We start from the raw sequence: 25,335 nt of genomic DNA, 5'->3' as shown, positions 1-25,335 counted from the left end.
TCGGTTGTTCCACTGTTCAGTCTATTTGCATATTAGGATTTTATATCCTAATATGCAAATAGACTGAACAGATATCTAGATAGATAGATAGATAGATAGATAGATAGATAGATAGATGATAGATAGATAGATGATAGATAGATAGATAGATAGATAGATAGATAGATAGATAGATATTAAGTTCATCTGGAAACAAAATTTGTTCTGTGTCAGAGACCTAGTGTTATATGTTTGGGGAATGGTTCACTGAAATAGATGTATGTATGAACTACAAAATGCACAGGCAGCCCTGGCTGGTTTGGCTCAGTGGATAGAGTGTAGGCCTGTGGACTGAAGGGTCCCAGGTTTGATTTTGGTCAAGGGCACATACCTAGGTTGCAGGCTTGATCCCCTACATTGCAGGTTCCATCCTTGGCCCTGGTTGGGGTGCATTCAGGAGGCAACAAATCAATGTGTCTCTCTCATCATTGATGTTTCTATCTCTCTCCCTCTTCCTTCCTCTCTGAAATAAATAAAAATATATTTAAAAAGAATGCACAGGCAGGCCATCCAATAAATTAGTGTTATATATTCGAGATAATTTGTGTTGTTTAACGTACTTTCTAGCAAATAAAATAGTTCACATATTTCTTATTAATACCATAAGCAGCACCTCTATTTTATGTTAAGCTTAAGCATAGATAGGATGGGTCCTCAGATAGCTAGATTGGTGGGAGCATCATTAAAAAAAACTCTACCAGCAGATGGTCTGAATAGACATTTTTCCAAAGAAAACACGCAAATGGCCAAGGGTTACATGAAAAGTTGCTCAACATAACTAATTATCAAAGAAATGCTAATCAAAACCACAATGAGATATCACTTCACACCTGTTAAAATGAGTGTCACTAAAAAGACAAGAGATGACAAGTGTTGGTGTGGATGTGGAGAGAAGAGAACCCTTGTGCACTGTTTGTGAAAATGTAAATTGGTACAGCCACTACAAAAAACATTATGGAAGTACTTAAAACAATTATTCAGCCATAAAAAAAGAGTAAAGTTTGCCATTTGTGGGATGCATGGAACTAAAGGTCATTATGTGAAGTAAAATAAGTCAGACAGAGAAAGACAAATACTGTATCATATCACTTATATGAGACCCCTAAAAAGGCCATACTCATCGAAACAGAGAGTAGATTGGTGGGGCCTATGGGATGGAGAAAATGGAGTGAAACTGGCCAAACAGTACAAACTTCATATAAGATGAATAATTTCTGGCAATCTAATGCACAACATGGGAATTATAGTTAACAATATCTTATTATATATTTGAAAGTTGCTGAGAGTAGATCTTAATGTTCTCAATTTACATGCCAAAAATGATAATTATATGAAGTGATAGGTGTGTTAACTAATATTTTTTTTTGGTGATCAAGTCACAATACATGTTTATCAAGTCACTTTAAAGTTGCACAATATTACATGTAAAGTATCTATATATATAAAAGGCTGATATGCAAAGTGTCCTCTAGGGAGTTCCGCCAGGAGACCAGGAGTTTGATTGCTCACTATGACGTGTGCTGACCACCAGGGGGCGGCACGGAACATGGCGAGTGACCAACGGCAGTGGCAGGACGCAGAGGGAGTGAGGGAAAGAGGAGGCAGGGAGGCGGGGAACCTGATTGGCCCTGATCACTGGCCAGGCCTAGGGACCCTACCCATGCATGAATTTCATGCACTGGGCCTGTGGTATCTTAGTAAAGCTAGGAATAAAAGCCACCAGAAGAATGGGATACAGAGAAAATATATAATGCCATGAAAGAATTTCAGTTTTTTTTTGTTTGTTTTTTTTTAGATTTGTTTAATAGTCATCTAAAGGTCTTAGGTTGCTTACAATCAAGGTGGACAAAGGTATGTAAAAAATAAATGCCATGGGAGGGTGGGGGGATGGGGGGGATAAGGACACATATGTAATACCTGTAATACCTTAATCAATAAAGAAAGAAAGAAAAAAACAAATAAATAAGTACCATAAAGTCATATGTGTGCTAGAAAAGCCATGTGCAGAAATCAAAATGGTTATGTTCCTTTGCAAGAAAAGTACTTTTGACCATTTTCTGTTTCCTGAAGCATTTTTGTAGGCAATATAAAGATGTGAAATGAACATAGAGCAGAGAAGCCTGTGATCCTTAAAGTGTAAAAAATGAAAAGAAGCACATTTTTTGCTTTGCTGTGGTGTATTATTTAGGAAATGTATCAAAAGATGTGCACAGGCTTATTAAAATGATAGTTACTATCAGCTTTTTAAAGTTTACTGATATTACTCATAACCCAAGTTAGAAGGCAGATACTACCAAAATCACATAGGTTAAGCTCACAACGTAAGGTACGACTCCAAAAATCCTGGGAATACTCTAGTTGGAGAGAAATAGTGATTATTTGGGCAGAAAACATACAAATATATGAGGTAAATTGAGCTGCTAAAATAGTGAATATCATCATATATGGATACCTTAATGATAAAGGAAAGAGAGTGGAATACAGAAATTTTGTGAATCTGGGAAAGATGGGAATATGCACTCACATGTAATAGTTACAACAATGAAAGGAAAACGATTAAGTGCATAGGTTGATTTGAGAAATTATGTAAAGTTAGAATAGATTTGTTGGGATTAAGGAATAAGATATAAGATAGTTTGACTATAATAAGCTCCTTGAGAAAGAGTGTTTTGTTTGTTTTGTTTTGTTTTAAAGGAATTAGGTAAGATATATGGAAAGCATAAGGCAACAAAATAAATTTTGAGGTGGGCTCTTTCAGTGTTGAGTGAGATTCTATATATTTATATCTATCTATCTATCTATCTATCTATCTATCTATCTATCTATCTATCTATCATCTATCTATCATCTACCTATCTTCTATCTGTCATCTATCTATCTATCTATCTATCTATCTATCTATCTATCTATCTATCTATCTATCATCTATCTATCATCTACCTATCTTCTATCTGTCATCTATCTATCTATCTATCTATCTATCTATCTATCTATCTATCTATCATCAATCATCAATCATCTTTCTATCTGTCATCTATTTGAAGAGAGACAGGACAGTTGATTTATATTGGAGCTAAGTTTAGAATGAGTATTCAATAGAATAAAACAAGTAAAAATGTTCAAGCATATTGAATGCCATCTCAACTTGTTGCTGGTGGAAATGGGGTCCTTTTATGAAGGCATGAAAAAAGCATTTCTGCTAAGTGAAATAAGCCAGTTAGAGAAAGATAAATACCACATGATCTCACTCATTTATGGAATATAATGAACAACATAAACTGATGAACAAAAACAGATCCAGAGACAGAGAAGCATCGATCAGATAGCCAAACCACAGAGGGAAGGTAGGGGAGGGTGGGGGTAAAGGGGAGAGATCAACCAAAGGGCTTATATGCAAGCATATAGGCCTAACCAATGGACACAGACAACAGGGGGTGAGGACATGAGTGAGGGGGGGTAGGGGGTAACGTGGGGATAAGGACACATATGTAATAACTTAATCAATAAAAAAATTTAAAAAAAGAAAAAAGCATTTCTGGTACCCACATATGGGAGGTTGAGGTATAGTAAGATGTACTGAAGTTGAAATAAATAACTGCATTTTTTATGCATTGGTCTTCAAATAATTATAATCTAAAGTGATTGAGACTTTTATTGGTATCAACTAAAATAAAAAAGCCTTTTTGTCTTGCTCAATGTCAATAGGTTAAAATTTCAATTATGATAGTTTTGCTTCTTCAAAATATGAAGGGTAGATTTTTGTATCTGTTAGTCAATAGAAAAAAGAAAAAAACCCCACTAGCAACTTTTATAACATGGTTTCAGATGTCCATTGAATATCCTCTATCATGTAATTTATTCTCACTGCTCCTGGCCCATTTATGTCAAGGACTTGAAAGACTTTTCAAATAAATGACACCAATGCTCTTTCAGGTTGTGTGCTGACAGCACACATAGGAATATTATCTAGAAAGTTTTTATCAACCTTTGTTTTATTGAGAATTGCAAGTGCGTTCACTATGAGTTATTCTTAAAATCTGAGAGGAATAAATCTAATGGCTTTTGGAATAAAAATTAATATAAAAATAAATGTATTTTTAATTATTCATATTTTCTTACTTTCATGTCTTTATATTTTAATATAAAATAATGAAGTGAATACTTAGTGAAATTAATCAACATTTTACAACATACTTTTGAGGCTGGATAGTTAAAATAGGGAACAAAGGCCTCAAGCTCTACTTCTCCCCTTTTCTCTCTTGACTGGGACATTATAGATGCAACCTTCACTGACTGCCTCTTCCCTCATTGTACCCTCCCTGATTTTCTGTAATTGAGATAAGAAAGAAAGAAAGAAAGAAAGAAAGAAAGAAAGAAAGAAAGAAAGAAAGGAAGGAAGGAAGGAAGGAAGGAAGGAAGGAAGGAAGGAAGGAAGGAAGGAAGGAAGGAAGGAAGGGGAAAGAAAGAAAGAAAGAAAGAAAGAAAGAAAGAAAGAAAGAAAGAAAGAAAGAAAGAAAGAAAGAAAGAAAGAAAGAAAGAAAGAAAGAAAGAAAGAAAGATAGTTGGAGAGGAGGGACAAGGATGAGCTGTTTCTGCAGTTATCCCATCTTCGTCAGAAGCAGTGGATCACCCTATCCACCTTTTCCACGTTTAATAAAAACCTTCCACCCTGACCTCATCAGAGCATCTTGCTCTCCGAGGTCATCTGCTCTCACTTTTTTTTTTAAGTTTTATTTTTTTAATTGATTTCAGAGGGGAAGGGAGAGAAAGAGATAGAGATAGAAACATCAATGATGAGAGAGAATCATTGACCAGCTGCCTCATGCCTGCCCCACATTGGGGATCGAACTGTGACCTCCTGGTTTGTAGATTGATGCTCAGCTACTGAGCCATACCGGTTGGGCCCCTCTCACTTCTTGAGTGCCTACTATTGCTTTAATAAATTTACTGTGTTTTGCTAAATGTTTCTGTCATGCTCTCAAATTCTTTCTTGTTTTGCAACAAGAACTTTAAACCAAGTATCGTGTTGAGGCTTCCTTGCTTTTTTGGGTGCCATCCAGCATCCCTTTTGAGTGAATAAATTACAATGATATATGCATCTAGTAACAGAAAATAGTACAAAATATTATAAAATGACATAATAGAGAGCCCCATGCCATACCAATACAACATCACATCATCTTAAAGGCAAGAATGTTAATGGGTTTTATGAATCTTTTAGGAAATAATAGTATAGGTAACCAAAAATGGATTTGAATGTGTTTGCATTTCTATTTTTGTTACAGGCCCAAGGAACTTGTGGCTGATGCTTCAAAAGAAAGGCCAATACCCAATAGATCAAAGTTTGGAGCAAGGAAAACTTTATTGATTGAGAAGGTCTACCTAAAGAACATGGGAGGACCAATTCTCAAATTCATCATAAGACAGTCTGGACTTGAGACATCTTTCATTATTAAGGGAAGGAGAGTGGGGGGTGGGGGGGTGGGGTCGGGGAGGCAGGTAAGTGCTGGCCACAGACAGGAAGGCATTAAAAGGGATTCAAGAAAGAGTGCAAAATTTCTCAATCCATTTATTCCCAGTTGGTCCATTGACTCCTACTGATCAGAGTCCAGTTATGGAGACTCCTATGAATCTTTATTTTGTGCATATTTTACCACTTCTTTGCTGGCAAGAAGGCTGCTCAAGCTTCAAGCAGTATTCCTCTAGTTAATTAGCATTTCTACAGCAAGAGCTATTAGCCTATAGGCCAGCCATCTGAGAGAGAAAGTATTTCATTTGTTACATTTTTCATCTAAAAAAATGTTACTCTCAAGGTAGAAGAAGGTATAGGGGGCATAAGTGGTGATGGAAAAAGAAAATTTAAATAAAGAGAAAAATAAATTAAAAAGATTACTATTCATAATATGTTTAACTCCATGCTTTTTATTTACAAAAATGTTATCAATTCTAACTGTTGTAGATTTGATCCCTCGGGATGTCAACCATTAGATTACACCATGAAGCCATTATAAAGGTGTTCCACACAGCCTAGTTGCCCAGTATAAATTAAGCATGGCAGCGTTACCGTTCACTCAAATATTACTTAACTACTTTTTTACTCTGTAAAATTGGAAAAACTGTGCATACGTCAAAGGGTTTATGAAAATGTTTGCAAAGATGTCCAACCCAACCTTAGTTTACTCCCCAATACAAATTCTGTTGTAATCCATGTTCCCAAGAAACTGAATGCCAAATTTTTATTTAATATAATTTAATTTTTATTTAAAACCTGAGGATGCTTTTATTTTTTATTGATTCTTAGAGAGTGGAAGGGAGGAGGAGAGACAGAGAGAAAGAAACCTCAATGTGAGAGAGACACATCGATTGGTTGCCTCCTGCACTCACCCTAACTAGGGCCAGGATGGAGTCTGCAACCAAGGTACACGCCCTTGATGGAATCAAACCATGGTCCTTCAGTCTGTGAGCCCACACTCCATCTGAGAGGAGTTAGAAGCAAGTAGGTAGATAGGAGAGGGGCTCAGGAAGGAGGAAGTGCAAAGGTGACCACTGGAGCTAGCCAAAACCTCAGGAATATTTTTCTTGCAGAAAACGGGATGTCAGGAGACAAGAATGCTTATCTTGCAAGCACAGAATCTTGCAAGAGAGAGGAGCAAGAGAAAAGAAGGAGGGGAGCACAGGGTGGATTTTGAAATTGTTGCTAGACAAGAAAGATAGAAGGAGCCATAAGAGAGTAATATGGGTAGACAAAGAGTGGATCCATAGCAGATAAAACCCTTTGACATGTGAGCTTCAGTGGCAACCCTCTATTGGGCCCCCTCTCTGAGCCAGGAGTCTGTATCTTCTTGAATAAATCCTACATCTCTTGTTTGATTCTTCTGGTCCTTGTTTGCATTCTTTGACTCCGTGAGACATGATCCTGGGAATAACCACAGCTCCCTGTTCCGGTATCATTTTCACTTGTAAATTTTCATGTACCAGGGTAGATCTTTCTGTAAATGTAACCTTAGGTCTTATTGTGTAGTGGACTTCAGGAAATGTAAGTCTGTTTTATGCCTTATTTACAACCCCAAATGGGGTAGATGTAGGTTTTAAGTTCTCCTAAGTAGAATTTATTTCTCTTATTAGTGTTTGGTCCCTCAGTTCCTGTCTCCAGTCTGGTCTCATTCAAATTCTTCCATCAGCAATTTAAAAAATTATCTAAATTTTAAAGTAAATTTTACTAATCTTCAGGGATACTCATTTGAGAATTTTCTTAATTTAAATTACTTTCCATCATTTTCTTAACAGTTGAAGAGTGGTTAAGTGTTGTCCAGAAATTATTTAATTCCATATATATTATTTATGTCATTTTAAGCATTTTACCTCTTTTATTTTTGTTGCCTCATGTTCCCTAATTCTTTGTGTTTTTACTGCTATAATTCTGAATATTATTTGTGTATTTAGCCAATATAACTCTTTCCTTCTCAGTTCATCCTCTGACTTCAGTTAATCTCACCTCACAAAATATCCTTCTAACATTCTTTTTACAGACCTTCAAACATTTTTTTAAAATCAGCTTATTATTCTTTTTCTCTTCATCATCCTATGTTAATGGGGACACTTGATTCAATGTGTAATTTTTCTAAGGATATATTTACTTTTTTTATCATTCTGCATAAGTGTTGTACTAAAATGGGCTTCAAGTCAGCTTTCAAATACATATTTTCATCTGAGGAATAGTTGTTTACATAGATCTGGTTTTAATTTCATTTGGTGAGTAAATTTAGACGCTATTTACTGTAACAAATAGCTGTGATAAAAATTCTAAATGCTTAATAAACCAACAAGAATTGAAATTAGTGCATCATATTCTTTATTCTTTCCCAAAAGAAACATTTTTACATGTATCTAACATTTTCCAACCAGAGAGGATGAATAGAAGCCATTGTTTAGTAAATTCTGGATTCCATCTGAGTTTTGGAGATAACTGTGTTTTAGATGGCGTGGTAGAGCTATTGAAGGCACTGGCATTCAGATGCCATTATGTAACACTGCTTTTCTATGCTCCCCAATTCGTACCACTCATTTCTTTTCAACCTTCAACAAAAGCACCATGGGGAAAAGTAAATTCCCTTTTAGTCTGTAATACCTGGAAGATTAGAGAACAATGCTAAAGTTTACAACAGCTAGTGACATTCTGCTATAACTTTTAGGCTTGGCACAAATTCATCATAAAGTTATTTATTGGGCCTACCTCTCAAGTATGTATATTCCCCCCCTAGCCACCTTTAGAAAGATTGAATTCCATAGCTGCTACAATATCTGTAATCCTTTGTGAAGCAAGCATGTTGATGAATATGATGTTCCATTAGGATCATTATTTAACGAGTGCACTCAGTAGTGCTTTGTATTCTTTTCAAGCTGATATTTTTCTGTGGGGGGCTTCTTGGAATGGAGCTCCCTCTATTGCCCATATTTGAGTTAATAGCTATTTTTTTTAATAGGATGATGAGCCTGCAGGGATGTTATCTCAGCCTTGCTAAGTAGGGCAAGACAAGCTCCTAAGATCCCCACAGAACATTTGGAACACGTGGGCCAGGGCTGATAAAACCACCATGTGTATTGTTGCTGAGAAATATGTATAGCACTAGTACAATTTAGGAATAAAAAAAAAATAAACTGGATGCTATGAATTTCTCAATTATGTGTATTCTACCCTCAAATCTTCATCTGCTTGGAAAGATACCATGACCTTGTCATAAACATCCTAATGTTGGAAGGCAGTTATTTATAATGTCATAACCCACCGTCTTTGAAAAAAAAAGTAGTTTTCAGTTTCTTTAAATAAGTTCTGTTTCTATTGACATTTGATATTTCAGAGGAGGATACTGAGCCGTGGAATTAGAAATTTTGGCCAATATTTACTATTGAAAGAAAGAAATTACAGTCTACTTTCTTCAAACCCAGGAAGCTGTGTTAGCAATGTACTATCTTGATTGTTGGAAATATAGAATTCAGTAACTCTACATCCAACATCCTACAAAGTTATTGGTAGTACTTCTCTCAGGGTGTCTGAAAAAAAGAACTAGAAGTTTAAACACAGCCTACAAGCTACACAGCAGTGATAACTGTAGTCAACAGCCCATAAACTGAGCCATCAGAGGGTGTGGAGTCATTATTTTTAAAATAATTTTTTTACTTTTTATTGAATTGATTGGGGTGACACTGGTTAACAAAATTATACAAGTTTCAGGTGCACAATTCTATAACACATCATCTGTACATGTATTGTTTGTTCGCCACCCCAAGTCAAGTCTCCATCCACTACCAGGGTTACCTAGTTATTAACAAAAAGAGAGCAAGGGAGTCAGACATTGTTGAGCATATTCAGTTGGGGACACTGAGGCTGTTTGCTTCACCAGGAAGCTCCAGCTTCACACCCCAAGGAATCGCAGCATTGTCCCTCCAAGGGGATTATTATCCCGCTCTTCCAGTCTCCAGTACTGGATTTGTGTGTAGGGGAGGGAGCATGGGGAGATAAAGATATGCTCAGTAAAGTCAAATGGCTTTGGGGGAGGAACTTAACCATAGAGGACTGCCAGTCTAACCTGGGGAAAAGATCATTGGCTAGGGGATGGGCCCCACTGGAAGCCCACAGAAACTTGGGAAGTTTATTTTGAAAATGCTCCTGGTTATAATCCCAGGATACAAAGATCTCTCTCTCTCTCTCTCTCTCTCTCCTGACCCATGCTTGCCCTCAGTGCTAGCCTGTTCTCTTTCTAGTAGCCATGTGACCCAAACAGCCATATGGCCATTGGCCATGCAGACTCTAAATGTAGGCTTCAGGCGGGAGCCTGGGTATAGCAATAAAGCAATGGATTGCAGCCTGGAATGCAAGTTAAGCTTGCCAAATGCTAGACTGAACTAAGCTTTAATATGGCACAGTATCTCTGGACATTTGCTCTACTTCTTTTTTTCTTAAAATGTTTTTATTGATTTTAGAGAGAAAGGAAGGGAAGGGGGAGAGAGAGAGAAACAAATGAGAGAGAAACATCTATTGGCTCCCTCCTTCATGCCCTGTATTGGGGAACAAGCCCACAACCTGGGCATGTGTGGGAAACTGAACTGGTGACCTCTTGGTGCATGGGTCCATGCTCAACCACTGAGTCACACTGGCTAAGCCATTTGCTCTATTCTGACCCTGATTTTCCATGGCAAGATGGACAGAGATGGAACATTGGGTGGGAACGCTTGATTTTTCATCACAAATAAATATTACCACCAGACTTCATCCTCCCTTGTGGGTAACCAAAAATGCTTTTCCTCAAGACATTGCAAGAACTCCAATTCTTCTGGCAACAGAAAACCCTCATTTTCACCAGCAACACATCCATCACTATTTATCACCCCATAGCCTCCTCTACCTCTCTCCACCCCCCTTAGCCTACTCCTCCCCCAGTAATCACCACACTGTTGCCCCTGTCCATGAGTTTTCCTTCTTTCTTTCTTCTTCGTTTTTGCTCAATCCCTCCACCCCTGCTACCTATCCCTCCTTCCCTCAACAACTGTAAGCCTGCTTTCTATGAGTCTATCACTATTTTGCTTATTAGTTCATTTTGTTCATTAGATTTCACTCATATAGAATCATTACTTTTTTAAAGATTATTCAGGTGGGGTCTTTAGTGGATATGTGTATATCAGCAGGATCATTTTTTCCAAGAAAACAAGTCTGTGCATTTTTTGTAATTTACCCTTTTAGTGAGAATCCTATCTGAATGAGATAGCTAAGAGTATTCTTGTGCCCTAATTGGCTCAGTGGGAATAGTGTACTTACAACCTGCCTTGGAATTGATAACCATTATGAATACTTTTGTCTTGGACTATAATCTCCCCCTGCTTCCATTTAGTACCTGTTTTGATTATGGAGTGATTTTAGGTAGTTTTTCTCATGTTTCTTATGCTTGGAGTTCTCTGAGTTACTTAGACATGCAGTTTTATACTATTTTTTTTCAAATTTAAAATATACTAAGCCTCCTAAAGTTGTTCCATAGTTCATGGATTCACTGCTAATTTTTCTTTCAACTTCTTTTCTCTTTGTGTTTCATTTTGACTAGTTTTATTTCTTTGTTTGAAGTTCATTAAACTTCCTCTTTCATTAATCCTAACTAGTGTATCGTTTAAAAACATGGTTTTATTGATTTTATAGAGAGAGGAAGGGGGGGAGAGAGAGACATCTGTGAGAGAGAGAAACATTGATTAGCCTCTCCCCTGTGATTGGAAGCCCACATCTGGGCATGTGCCCTGACTTGGAATCAAATTGGCAACAGGATGATGCTCAACCAACTGGGCTTAACTAGCGTCATTTTTTTTTCTTTTCATTTTTTAAAATCTCAGACATTGTCATTCTTATTTCTAGAAGCCCAATTTGATTGTTTTGTTTTATATCTTTCTTCTCTTTCCTCTTTCTTCCTCTCTCTCTCTCTCTCTCTCTCTCTCTCTCTCTCTCTCTCTCTCCTTTCTTTCTTTCTTTCTTTCTTTCTTTCTTTCTTTCTTTCTTTCTTTCTTTCTTTCTTTCTTTCTTTCTTTCTTCTTCCTTTTTTTCTTCTTTCTTTCCTTCCTTCCTTCCCTCACCCAAGGATATTTTTACATTGATTTTTGGAGAGAGTGTAAGAAAGAGGGAAAGACAAAGAGAAATGTCGATATGAGAGAGACACATCGATTGGTTGCTTCCTGCACAAGCCCCCACCAGGGCCTGGGCAGGGAGGAGTCTGCAACCAAGGTATGTGCCCTTGACCGGAATCAAATCCAGGACATTTTGGTCCATAGGCCGACACTCTATCCACTGAACCAAACCAGGTAGGGCAACTTTCATCTTTCTTTGTAACACAATTATTCTTCCAGCTTATTGAACATATGAAATATAGTTAGAAAACTGTTTTTATATCTTTGTTGGATAATTCTAACATCTGTTTCAGTTCTGGCCAATTTTGAGAAATCAATTTTTATCCTCATTATGAGTTGTATTTTTTCTGTGTGTTTATTTTATTTATTTATTTATTTATTTATTTGTTGTGTGTGTGTGTAACTAGTTATTTCTTATTAGATGCTAACCACTGTGGATATTACCTTATGGTGCACTGGATGCTTTTGTATTATCATAAATACTAGTTGTCCAGTGCACAGATTCATACACATTGAAAGGAAATTAATTAGAAGAAATATTTTAATATTGCTATTCACCCTTTCTCTGTAATAGAAGCATCAGAGATGAAAGAAAATTAGTAAAATGTATATAAAAATAATATATAAATTGATTAATAAATAAACAATAACAACATGATATAACAAGAACAAAGACATAAAAACAACAAAAACATGATATAAAAACAATAAAAACAAGATATAAAAACAACATTGATATAAACAATGACTGATAAATTGATTAAACTTATTCTAATATCTCCCTGTATACCACATTAAGAGTAAAAACACTTTCAGAGTGCTTGACTAATTTCCCTTGTGATGAAGTATTTACAACTTTAACTTTAACGTCACATGCTCTTTGAACTCGAGAGAAAGCAACATATTACTGACCATGTCCAAAAATGGGTTCAGGAGGAATATTCCTACTCTGTCTAGAATTTGTACTTGTGATTTATTAATAGTCATTGCAAATGCTGGCATCACAGCAAACTGTCTTCAAATTAATTTGAATGGGAGGCCAGTGTCAGAAGGGGACAAATCAATTCTTGGAATCAGAACAACCTCTCCTTCTGTAGATCCTGTTAATACTTCAGCTTTGATTATGTTAGGTAGCAATCTTGTGATAATAAATGTAGTACCATTACAAAGACCCCATTTACTATCAAGATTTCTCAAGAGCATGATGATTGCACCTACTTTCAATTTTAATTTATGACATGGCATTCCCAAAGGAGTAATACTATTAAGAAATTTGATGGCAAAATTTTCCTTTTTGGCATCATCTGTTGAATCAATGGAATCATCACTCAAATAGGTGTGAAAATCTCCATCAAGTATATCCAAAATTTCTCTATTTAATTTATGAATGTGCTCATTTTTAGGACAAAGAATTGCATTTTTAATATTATCTATAGATATACTATTTCCAAAAGTAGCTTCAATAATAGATCCATTACAAATCATTTCATGGGGGATTTCAATTATATCCATTCCAAAATGAAAACTATTATCAAGTTTGCCATCTCCAAGTTTTACTAACCATTCACTATAAGCAGAAACCTCTGATCTGATATTTGTTTTAAGAGACAACTGTCTGAAACATCCCCAAGCATTACAGTACTTAGCCAGCTTCAGAGGTATGTTGTGCCAATAGTTGGTCTTCAGACATATTTTGTCTATGATGCCACTTTCTTTCAGCTTCAGAATGTCAACAAAAACAACCGAATTCACGATCGACAATGACAGTTATTTTTTCCCCATTGCAGCTTGCTATTAAGCTTTGTTAGGCAATACCAGAGAAGGATTTATAATTCTTGGCTAGGTCTAAATATTCTATACCATGTGACTTGAAATATGTTCTATTCTACTTTAACTTGTAGGAATAGCTGCTGTTCAGGGTCTTTTGCAAGTGAAGGTGATATTTCTTTAATCACTTTTGTTGTCTTCCCCTGGTTTTAGGTGATTTCCTCACATTAGCACTCTCCTGAATTCTTGAGGGTGATCATCTTTGCATCTATAGAAATCTCTTCTGTGCAAATTCCGCTTTTTTTTTTACTCTGTCTGTGACCTTCAGCCACTTTGGTCACCCCAGACTCTCATCTGTATCTTCTCATCTGACTCTGCTGGGCTCCTTTCTGTGCTATGGCCGGCAAACTCTTTCAAGACATTGTTTGCTTCACTGCCCTTTGTTAACCAGAGGCCAATGTCATGAAAAAATGTGGTAACATATTTTGTTCGAGTATTCATTTCAGGCAGGAAAATAAATCCAGCCACACTTATTATTCCATCTTGACCTGATGCGATTTAAGTAATACATTGTTTTAAGTCCATTAAAACTATTGCCTTATGTTATGAAGCATAACATTTATGTTTCACTATTTTACATCTTATTTAAATGACCTATTTTCCTCACTAAATTTTAAGCATAACTAGATATCCATATAATCTAATGAATGTTTTATTCATACCCAATGCCTGGAAACAATCTCAACCTGAGCAAAATGAATACGCAATATACAAGTTAAGATATTAAAATGAAACAAAGGAAAATGGTTTCATAAGCATGATTTAAAATGTACTTTAAATTATCATTGATGTATTTTTGGGAATTAAGTAGAACTCCGCAAGAGTTGATAAATAATGAGTTCATTTCCATTTCAAAAGAAACAACTCTTGATACAGCTAAATTGTAAAAAACAGCCTCATGCTGATAAAGATGTTTTACACAATGCATCATTTCTTATCATGAGAATCGAATCAAATGAGCACAGTTGGTGTGTGGCACAGTTATTCTTTAATTTCTGAATTTCTCAATAGAAGTAGCATGAAGAGAATACTGAAAGGAAATATCCAGAAATGTTCTCTTATAAACATAAGAATAAATTATTCTCTTTAAATCTTCAAATTTATTATCTTAAATGTACTAAATATTTTAACAGACTAGTTTACATTAAGCTATTAGTTGGAAAAGCAATATTTATTGAGTACTTATATAGTAGGCACTGAATTACAAAAATGAATTATAGACAACTGCAGTCTTGGGGAGCTCATCATATATTTATAGATACAGATAAATAAATAAGACATACTACAATAACTGCCATATATACATGTGTGCAAAGGGTAGTGGGAAATAGACAAGTGAAACATAAATTAATCCTAGTCTTCTTTCACTAATTTCACTTCCAAATATACAGGTTGGTTGACATTTAACAACTTTGCCCTGGATAATATTCAATTAGAAAGAATAATTTAGTACTTTTCTAACATTCACCTTTCACTGTCTCTTAAAGTCAAGCATAAGTATAATATAGGAATATAATAAAGAAACTTGATTATATGTGGAACTAAAGTTACCTATTAAATGGCTCTTTAAGTGTTTTTCTTTTAATATAAATTCTTTATTGTTTAAAGTATTACATAAGTCTCCTTTTTCCCCCATTGACCTCTCCCTGGCCGCCCCCACAGCCTAGCACATGTCCTCACCCCCTGCCAGAGGATAAAGCAAACAGCAGTTAGCATAAAAGTGCAAAAAGAGACATTGGAAGGCCAATGGACTTTGATATTCAGTAGGGCTGAATATCAGCACAAAACTGCCTGGCTGTGGGCACAATGGCTCGAGGCAATTTCCTGACCTGATAGTCCTTACATTGTTTACCAAACTTTACCTTTGATCTGCCTGTATTTGAAGTGAATAAAAAGGAGACAGGACTGGGTCTTGTGGTGCCTCTTCAAGAAAGAGGTTTCTACTTGGCCCCCCATGCCTTCCAAATTCATATTTCTGGTATAGCATTTTCATTTGTGTGTTGGCCCCTCCTTCAGAACCTGAATCTCACTGTGCAGGTCATGGCAACCCCCCCGGTGTTCATTGGTTATGCTCATATGCATGCATACAAGTTCTTTGGTTGATCTCTTACCCCCTGATCCCATGCCTTCTCTCATAGGTTGAACAGTCTGTTAGATGCTTCTATGACTCTGGTTCTATTTTTGTTCATAGTTTATGTTGTTCATATATTCCACAAATGAGTGAGAGCATGTGATATTTATCTTCCTCTGACTGGCTTATTTCGCTTAGCATAATGCTCTCCAGTTCTATCCATGCTGTCGCAAAGGTAAGAATTCCTTCTTTTTACAGCAGCGTAGTAAGTGGGTTTTTTAAAAGATGTGATTAAAGTAATACATTGTGTAAGGAACACTATTGATTGTTATAAATATATTTGCAGTTTTTTGAAATTATTTTTTAAAAATTTAATGTAAATTTGAGCTGTTCATCCCAATTGAAAAAGAGCAATGTAATTGAAGACGTTTACATCATGTCTTGTATTTGACACTGTGAAGTTATTTTATATACATCACTCTAATACTCAAATGTTATCTATCAGCTCATCCAAGATACTGAGCTTTTCGAACACACACACACATGCATACACAATGTTCTAGGCCAGTGATGGTGAAACTTTTGAGCTCGGCGTGTCAGCATTTTGAAAAAGCCTAACTTAACTCTGGTGCTGTGTCACATATAGAAATTTTTTGATATTTGCAACCATAGTAAAACAAAGACTTATATTTTTGATATTTATTTTATATATTTAAATGCCATTTAACAAAGAAAAATCAACCAAAAAATGAGTTCACGTGTCACCTCTGACACGAGTGTCATAGGTTCGCCATCACTGTTCTAGGCTTATAATGTTCATTTAAGAGACTTAAACCACTGAAAAGGAGCTCATAGTACTCATACTTACAAATAAGCAGGTAACTTGTATTTGAACAGGTCATACTTTTGACTAATGTTTTAAATATGTAAGAAAATAATTTAGCTACAAAAACAGAAAGCAAGGGAGAGAAGCTGGCTACAGTATGCACACCATACAATTATGACTTAGCCTACATATCACTGGGAAATAAAATGTGCCTGGACCAAACTGCTGAGGTGACACCTTCCTTACCTTACTCTTTTTAGCTTCCTTCCAAGCCAACCCACATTTTGAAATGTTCTCTCTCTAATTTCTTTTATATTTTCTGCCATGCTACATATGCAAACCCAGGAGCCATAGGATGTCTGTGAAAGTGATTCCTTTATTAACTTCCTTTCATTCTTTTCATGAGAGTAATCAAACCTGGAGCAATCACAGGTATCAGCCGGAGGTCTCTCTATGCCATCACAGGAATTCATATAGTTTATTCCTTATTAATATAGAATCAACTTTTTTTATTTATTTAAAAGAAAATGAGAGAGTAGAAAATGAGAGAAAAAGGAATAAAGCAGACAAAATAAAATAAAAACAGAAGAAATAAAAGCTACCAGTATCTTCTCAATGTGTTTACATATAATCTAAGCCTCTGTCTTTATTATTTTTTCACATTTGTTAAATTGTTATCTATGCTATTACTTTCATAAAATATGAGGCACATGCTTCTTTGTTTATGAAAATTAAATCTAGATTTCTCAGAATATGGTGACATTAGCTAATGGTTACTGAAAGTTTACCTTTATATTGGTAAAGCATTTTACAAGAATTGACCTATGGAAATCTTGGTGAAAAAACTTATAAAAGGGATAGATATTGTATTATCAGTGAAGAAATAGGATATTAGGAGATCTAAATATGTAGGCAAATCAGAAAAATCATGCAATGTAGATTATAGATATAACTATGCTACTGAATCCAAATTACTTGAACAACTATGTTCCAAATTTGATCTATCTATCATCTATCTATCTAATCTTTCTAGATACTACTTTCATGCCATCTATATGGATTTCAATTAATTGTCATGTACTGAGTCCATAAATGGTCACACATATTCTTTAGAATAATTGTTGGTACTTACTATATACTTAACATGATTATAAATTTATGACATTAAAGGAGAACACAAGATAAATTGATCTCGAGAGCATATGGTTTAACAATGAAACTAATTTGTCAATTTGCCAAGAGTCAGATGAGTAGTGCAACGTGCTATGAATGTCTATATTACAGGTTGGATATAGTCAGGACATTCTGTGTAGCAATGCCTACAGTAGGAAAATTTCAAGTGAAATTAAATTAGGACTATATGCAAATGAGTGAATAAGTAAAGGAAAAGCATTTTAAAGATTGAGGAAATGTGTGATTATTGTAGGCCTGAAGAGAGCTTAGTTTATGAGAAATCAGAGGTCCAGTGGGTTTGTAGCTGAGAATTGAGCTGCCAGATGATACTAAAGTACACATTTTGTTAAGAGGAACTGAATTAGGGAATAAGGAATAATTGAAAAAGGACTTTTCTAATTTTACTGAAATGTCTGTAATTAAGAAACAATAGAAATGTTTCAAAGGTTTCATTTTGAAAACAAAATATTTTTAATTTATGTATTAACTTTTAAACTGGATTTCATGGAAATAAATTTATAGCAAAACTGCAAAGATTTTGCCTAGGTAATAGTTTAAAAAATAGCTAAGTGTGAGTGTCTTGTGTGTTGCTTTTTAAATAAATTTGTATTGGCAGATGAGAAAACAACGATTAATAGAAATTGCGATATATATGTGCAAATTTAGTACAAAACATAATTTTGTTATGAAGTATACTACCCTATTCCTAAATGTTCTGTGATGTAGAGTGTTTCAAGTAATTTTGCCAAGAAAGCAAAGGATTGAATTTTAATTTCACACTCAGTCTTTTCCCTGAATTATTTTGGCATGTTATTATAAATACATTTTGTTTTGACTATCAAAATTTCTTAGGGAATATTGCACATTTTGATCTCCAGGAGATGGTGAAACATTACCCAAAAGTACAAGAAAAAGGAAAAGAGAGAATGTTTTGTAACTATCAGAGCTTGTGTTTAAAATGGAAATGCATGAATTTACACAAAACATATTGAGGAAGTAGTTTTTAAACAACTTAATGTCTAGAGATTACCTAGCTCATCTGTAAAACCAGGTCCTAACAGTACCCTCCCCATAAGCATTATGCAAGAAAAAAGTGATAAGTTATATGCAGAAACACCTAGGCTTGCCTGAATCATACTACCACCTTAGATCAATACAATAAATATTATTGAAAATGTATATTTGAAAAATGGATAAACAACTTTCTGATTGATTTAAAAAATATTTTAGTGGATTCGCCATCTATTTTTCTTTCATGCAGTAAGAGAGTAATCGCTGACTCCAATGAGCTATAGACAAAGAGACACTGGGAAGGAGAGCCCTCTTTGAGAGAATGAGAGTAATTATAACCACTTGCTTCTCCCAGGGGTTAAGATATGTGAGACTAGTCCAGAGGTGACCTCAGCATTTCTTATCCAATACTGATACAAGGCTTCCTGGTACATTCTTGTTCTTCAAGCCCTTTCCACCTGCAATTTTTCTCATTGGCTGGTTGGAGAATTAAGCCATATTCTTATTAAAAGACATGGAATGATTGAAGAGCTATTGGCCATATCCTGGAGAAGAGTGAATGTTTTCCCAACTGTGATTCCATGCCAACCAAAAGAGAAAAAATCCAGGTGTGTTTGCATTGCATAATTTGCTTCTCATAAATGCCTTTTGATTATAAAAGGCCTCCCTTTTTGGAGTACAGTGTAATACATGAGTCTAAAGCTCAGCTTCACCATCATGATGTCTCTCTATTCACTCTGCCACACAAATACAAGGCCTTCATCAAGATATCTTTGCGTTCTTTACATATCACTAGGTCATGAACATTTGAGCCAATAACCTCATGGGCTTTCAAGTGGCAGCAGTTCCTACTAGCCTGCCCTGCGACCAAGATCCTGTTTTTCCCTAAACAGATGCATTTACAATAACTGCAAACAGTCTTTCTTACACAATTAATTCTTACAACTTACAAGTAGATATACAAATATGCTGTTTTACATCTGCGTTTACATTAGCTTCTAATGCTGTGACTCAACTCTTCTGATTTTTTTTTGAGAAAATCCTCAGAAATTTGTTTTTTTCTAAAAGCAAAAGCAAGTAGTTTAGGTTTATTTGTAAAATGTTGACTTCCCTTAAGTTAGAAAACACACACTAGACTGAGAATAATAATTACGAGAGTAATATCCTCTTGTTGTATTGATTCCGTAAGTATTATGAAGTGGCCTTCATTATCTCTTGTTTTGGTCTTCACTTTGAAGTTTGTTTTGTCAGATATGAGTATTGCTAGCCCAGTTTTTTTTTCATTTCCACTTGCCTAGAAATTTTTTTTCCATCTCTTTACTTTCATTCTGTGTGAGTCTTTTGTTCTGAGGTGAGTGTTTCGTAGACAGCATATATATGGGTCATGTTTTCTTATCCATTCAGCTAACCTTCACTTATTTGTAATATCTTCATTTTCTTTGTATCAATTAATACCATTTTTAACTACTCAGTTTCATAATTATGCACTTATCTATGTCCACCAAAGACCATGAGCTTCATATCTATGGTATATCCAAGACCACTCAAAAAATTACTCTTATTTCTAATTGTAGAGTAAAATCACTGTTTAAGTGGGATTTTCATAACATTTTATGCTTAACAAATATGAAAAAAGAGTATATTATGATTATATGGCTAGTCTATCAAAGAATACACAGATTTTATTGAGGTATTTTTATGTAATTACTAGAGGCCCAGTGCACAAAATTTGTGTACTGTGGGGGGGTCCCTCAGCCCAGCCTGCACCTTCTCCAATCTGGGAACCCTCGGGGGATGACCCACTGCCAATCATCGGGCTTAAACTGGCAGTCGGACACCCTCTCACAATTCGGGACTGCTAGCTCTCAACTGTTCACCTGCCTCCCTGCCTGATTTCCCCTAAACACTTCTGCTTGCCAGGCTGATCACCCCCTAACCACCCCCCTGCCAGCCTGATGGATGCCTAACTGCTCCCCTGCTGGCCCGATTGCCCCCAACTGTCCTCCCCTGCTGGTTTGGTCACTCCTAACTGCCCTCCCCTGCCAGCCTAGCTGCCCCTAACTGCCCTCCCCTGCAAGCCAAGTCCCCCCCAACTGCCCTCCCCTGCTGGCCTGGGTGCCCCTAACTGCCCTCCCCTGCAGGCCCAGTTGTCCCTAAATACCCTCCCCTGCCGGCCATCCTGGTGGCCATCTTGTGCGAGGGGCATGAAGTTCAACTTGCATATCACCTCTTTATTATATAGGATGTTTCAGCTTTATAAAAGCAAGACATATCTAATATATCTTGGATTTTGTTATGGTGTCAAGCAAGTAGATCTAGTGCACTTGCTCAAAATTATTTATAATACTTATATATTTCTAATATTTGCTGTTTGCTTAACATATAATTAGAAAAATAACAACTTTCAGCTTTTCTCCGTGTGCAACTGAAGTATGAAAAATTAATAGTATAACATTATTTCAACTTACTTGAAATATAACGTGTTTTACTTTTAATATTGTTTTTGTACTATTTTTTATTTGAGTATAAAATAATTTTCAAATTATTTTGCATTTTATGCTAATTTTATCAGGGAATATAAAATATTTAGGACTAAAAGCATAGATATGAATTAAATATATTAAATACTGTGAAATTTTTATAATTAAATATAATAAGGCCATCATAGAAGAAAATAGTTTTCTAAAATACAAATATGAAATTAGTTACTTAATATTATTAATAAGAAAATTTTCTGTTTTTATTTTTTTTTAATTTTTTAAAAATATATTTTATTGATTTTTTACAGACAGGAAGGGAGAGGGATAGAGAGTTAGAAACAATGATGAGAGAGAAACATCAATCAGCTGCCTCCTGCACACCCGACCCCTGGGGATGTGCCCACAACCAAAGTACATGCCCTTGACCAGAATCGAACCTGGGACCCTTCAGTCCGCAGGCCGACGCTCTATCCACTGAGCCAAACTGGTTAGGGCAAATTTTTCTGTTTTTAGATGAGAATATATAATATTTCACTATGTAGGTTAAATCAGTTGTTTATTAATCAATAGCTGTGAATTATTGAAAATAATTTTGTACATCAAAACTAAGATAATATATAAGAAGACATTCATCAAAATGGCCACAACAGGTCAAAGTTGAAAACATATTTCATTAATGCAAAACTGTTTATCAGTAAAATGAGAATGATTTATGATTCCGTAAAAAATAGCTTAAGAATCTGGAACATAATTTCCCTTATAACATTTCCTTAGCATCTTAACACAATGAGCTAATAAGGCTGACAACACAGTGTGAAAATTAAGCTGTTTTTAAAATTCACAGAAAGCAGAGACTTTAAAAATAAATTGAATTTTTAAAGAAAATCACTTAACTGACTCTCTTTTGAATATTTTAAGAAACTTAGATTAAAATAGTGACCTTTGAATCCCTTTCTCATTGTCTTTTTCTTTTAAATCTAACAAAATAGATTGAAATAAACACCTCATTCTGTGTCTTTAATAGATAATTTAATCTAAATTGCAACATAGTATCATACTATGATTTATATTTAGGAACACTAGTTACCTAAACTTAGACATTTTAAAGAAAACCAGCCAAAATAAAAAAGATATATGCAGCATGTTATGAGTTTAGGGAATACATATTTTTATGTATGGCAAACAAATTAATTTAATAAATAAATTAATCTGGTGTAGATCTGTCATCTACAAAAATGACACCCTCAAATAAATACAGTAGAATTTTACTCAGAGTATTAAGTTCATCAATGTATAATTGATATACTAAAAGTATAATATGCATTTTATAGGCATTAATATATTTTGCAAATGATTTCTTAATCTGGATTCCAAATAGTGTCTATTATGCAACCAACAGTAGAGAAATATTTCTCAACTTCTGGAATACTATCTCTTGCTTTCAGGCAGTGGAGCATTGACTAGGATCTTTCATTTTCCCTCTCTGTATAATGAAAGTGATAATGCTCTATCTGGTTTGGCTTAGTGGATAGAGCGTTGACCTGCAGACTGAAGGGTCCCAGGTTCAATTCTGGTCAAGGGCACATACCCTGGTTGCGGACTTGATCCCTGGTGGGGGTGTGTGCAGGAGGCAGCTGATCAATGGTTTTCTCTCATCACTGATGTTTCTATCTCTCTCTCCCTCTCCTTGTCCCTTCCTCTCTGACATCATAAAAAATATATATATAAAAATAAAATATAAAAAAAGAAATAACATTCACTATAAAAAAAGAAAGTGAAAATGATGTTGCTTATCTATGGGATTCATTAAATAGGATCATTTACCTATATTATTAGAATATTTTTATTTATAATGAATATCAAACAAATACTGATGGCTATTGTGATTGTACTTTTTAAAAAATTTTGTTTTATTGCTTAAAATATTACAAAGAGTAGTACATATGTCTCCTTTTCTTTCCCCCTTTGACCTTACCCCGGCCTCCCCTAGTGATTGTACTTTTTATTTTATTTGACTAACAACTATCTAAGGTAAGGGATGATACAGAGAGTTGAGACCAATTTAGTTATTATTATACATTCTTCTCTTTCCTTAATGTCTAGTTAACAATGTTATTGATTGTTATCCATAATTGCTAATTTTGAATATTCAAAACATATTATGAACACACTAATTTGAACTTGTATACATTTACATATCTTGATATATTGAAATATTTTCAACATAAATCTATAATTGTTGCTGACGTATATCATGTAATATTTTTCTCTACAATTTTCTGTTTGATAAAAGAAGGCTGAAAAAGAGGCTGCATGGAAGCATACAAATTATATATCTCATAAGGACTTGTATTCAGAATATGGAAGGAACACTTACAACCCTAAATTAAAAAGACAAAATTACAAAACAATTAAATATAGAAATTGTGTGTAGACAATTCTCCAAAGAAGATATATAAATGGGCAAAAAGCATATAATATGTACACAACATCTTCGGTCATCAGTAACATTCTTATCAGTTATAATAGGAGAGCACTTCCCACCCACTAGGATGGTAATAATAACAGTAATAAAAATAATGATGATAATAATAGGTGTTGATGGCATGTGGAGAAATTGAAATCCTCATACACTGCTGATGCAAATGTAAATTGATGCAACCACTTAATTAAATCATCTGGTGATTCCTTCAAATGTTAAAGATAGAGTTACCATAAAACTCAGCAATTTGCTATTTCCTTAATAGAAATGAAAATTATATCTACACAAAAACTTGTTCATACATGTTCAAAGCAGCGTTATTCATAGCAGCCAAATGTGGAAACATCCCTCTTTGTGGTTCTTGACCCAATTCCAATTGAGTGTGTGAGGGCTCCTCCCACATCAACAAATAATTCTTGGGCACCAGCAGGGTGTTGAAGAAGTCAAATTATTGTAGCATTATCTACCCAAGAGGGCATCAGATACCACAGGTTAAGGCTTAGTCCTACAAGACTGCCCCCACCTCACTTCAGACACCAGTGGAAAGCCTAGGTAATTAACAGACGAACTATTCACTGAAGGTTCCTTAGGTGTCGGATGCCACTCATACATCCAGGTTTTTACCTGTACTTCTGACCAACTAGCTATAAAACTAATGTTCCTGCAACTCCTCCTCAGGTTCGATTAATTTGCTAGAGCAGCACACAGAATTTTAGAGAAATATTTTACTTACTAGATCACCAGTTTATTATAAAAGGGTACAACTCAGAAACAGCCAGATGGGAAAGATACATAAGGTAAAGTATGGGGAAGGGGTATGAAAATTCCATGACCTCTCTCAATTTCTACATGTTTGCCAACCTGGAAAGTCTTGGAAACCTGCCCTCTTGAATTTTTATGGAGACTTTACTACATAATCATGATTGATCAAATCATTGGCCTTTGGTGATTGATTTGACCTACAGGCCCTTTAGGACTGAAAATTCCAATCCTCTAATCACATGGTTGGTTCTCCTGTCAACAGCATTATCCTCAGGGCGGATACAAAAGGCGCTTCATTTACATAACAAACACTCCTTTATCACTCTCAACAATTAGAAAATTTATAGGGTTTTGGGAGATATGAGCTAGGAATCTACACTAATAAAAGAGAAACATGGTAATTAGCGTACGACTGCTACCCTTTTCATTGGCTAATCAGTGAGTATATGCAAATTAACTGTCAGCCAAGATGGCAGCTGGCAGCCAGGCAGCTGGAAGCGAACATGAGGCTTGCTTGCTGCAGACTCCAACGTTCCCCGCCTCACCGCCGGCCTCTGAGCTGCAACTCTAAGAAACTATGTACTATGTTGCAAATAAGAAGCTAAACAAAACACCAGAAACCGGCTTTCATTCAGCCGGGCTTTAGCAACATTGTATTGATGTTTTCAGCGGCGAGGCCTCAGAGCTAAAGCTGGCACAGAACAAAAAAAAAAAAAAAAAAGAAAACAAGGAGTGGTTGGAAGCTTCAGTCACTCGCTTCCGGAAAACAGCCCTCAGCCCCTCACCCAGACTGTCCAGGCACCCCAGTGGGGACCCCCACCCTGATCCAGGACACCCTTCAGGGCAAACCAGCCGGCCCCTACTCATGCACCAGGCCTCTATCCTATATAGTAAAAGGGTAATATGCCTCCCAGCACCGGGATCAGCGGAGCAGTGAGGCTCCTGGCACCAGGATCAGTGTGACAGGGGGCAGCGCCCAAACCCCCTGATTGCCTGCGGCTCT

The sequence above is a fragment of the Myotis lucifugus genome, unplaced genomic scaffold (genome assembly GCF_000147115.1).
Source record: "Myotis lucifugus unplaced genomic scaffold, Myoluc2.0 scaffold_24, whole genome shotgun sequence".
In the NCBI taxonomy this organism is placed as follows: domain Eukaryota; kingdom Metazoa; phylum Chordata; class Mammalia; order Chiroptera; family Vespertilionidae; genus Myotis; species Myotis lucifugus.
This window is presented reverse-complemented; position numbering follows the sequence as displayed.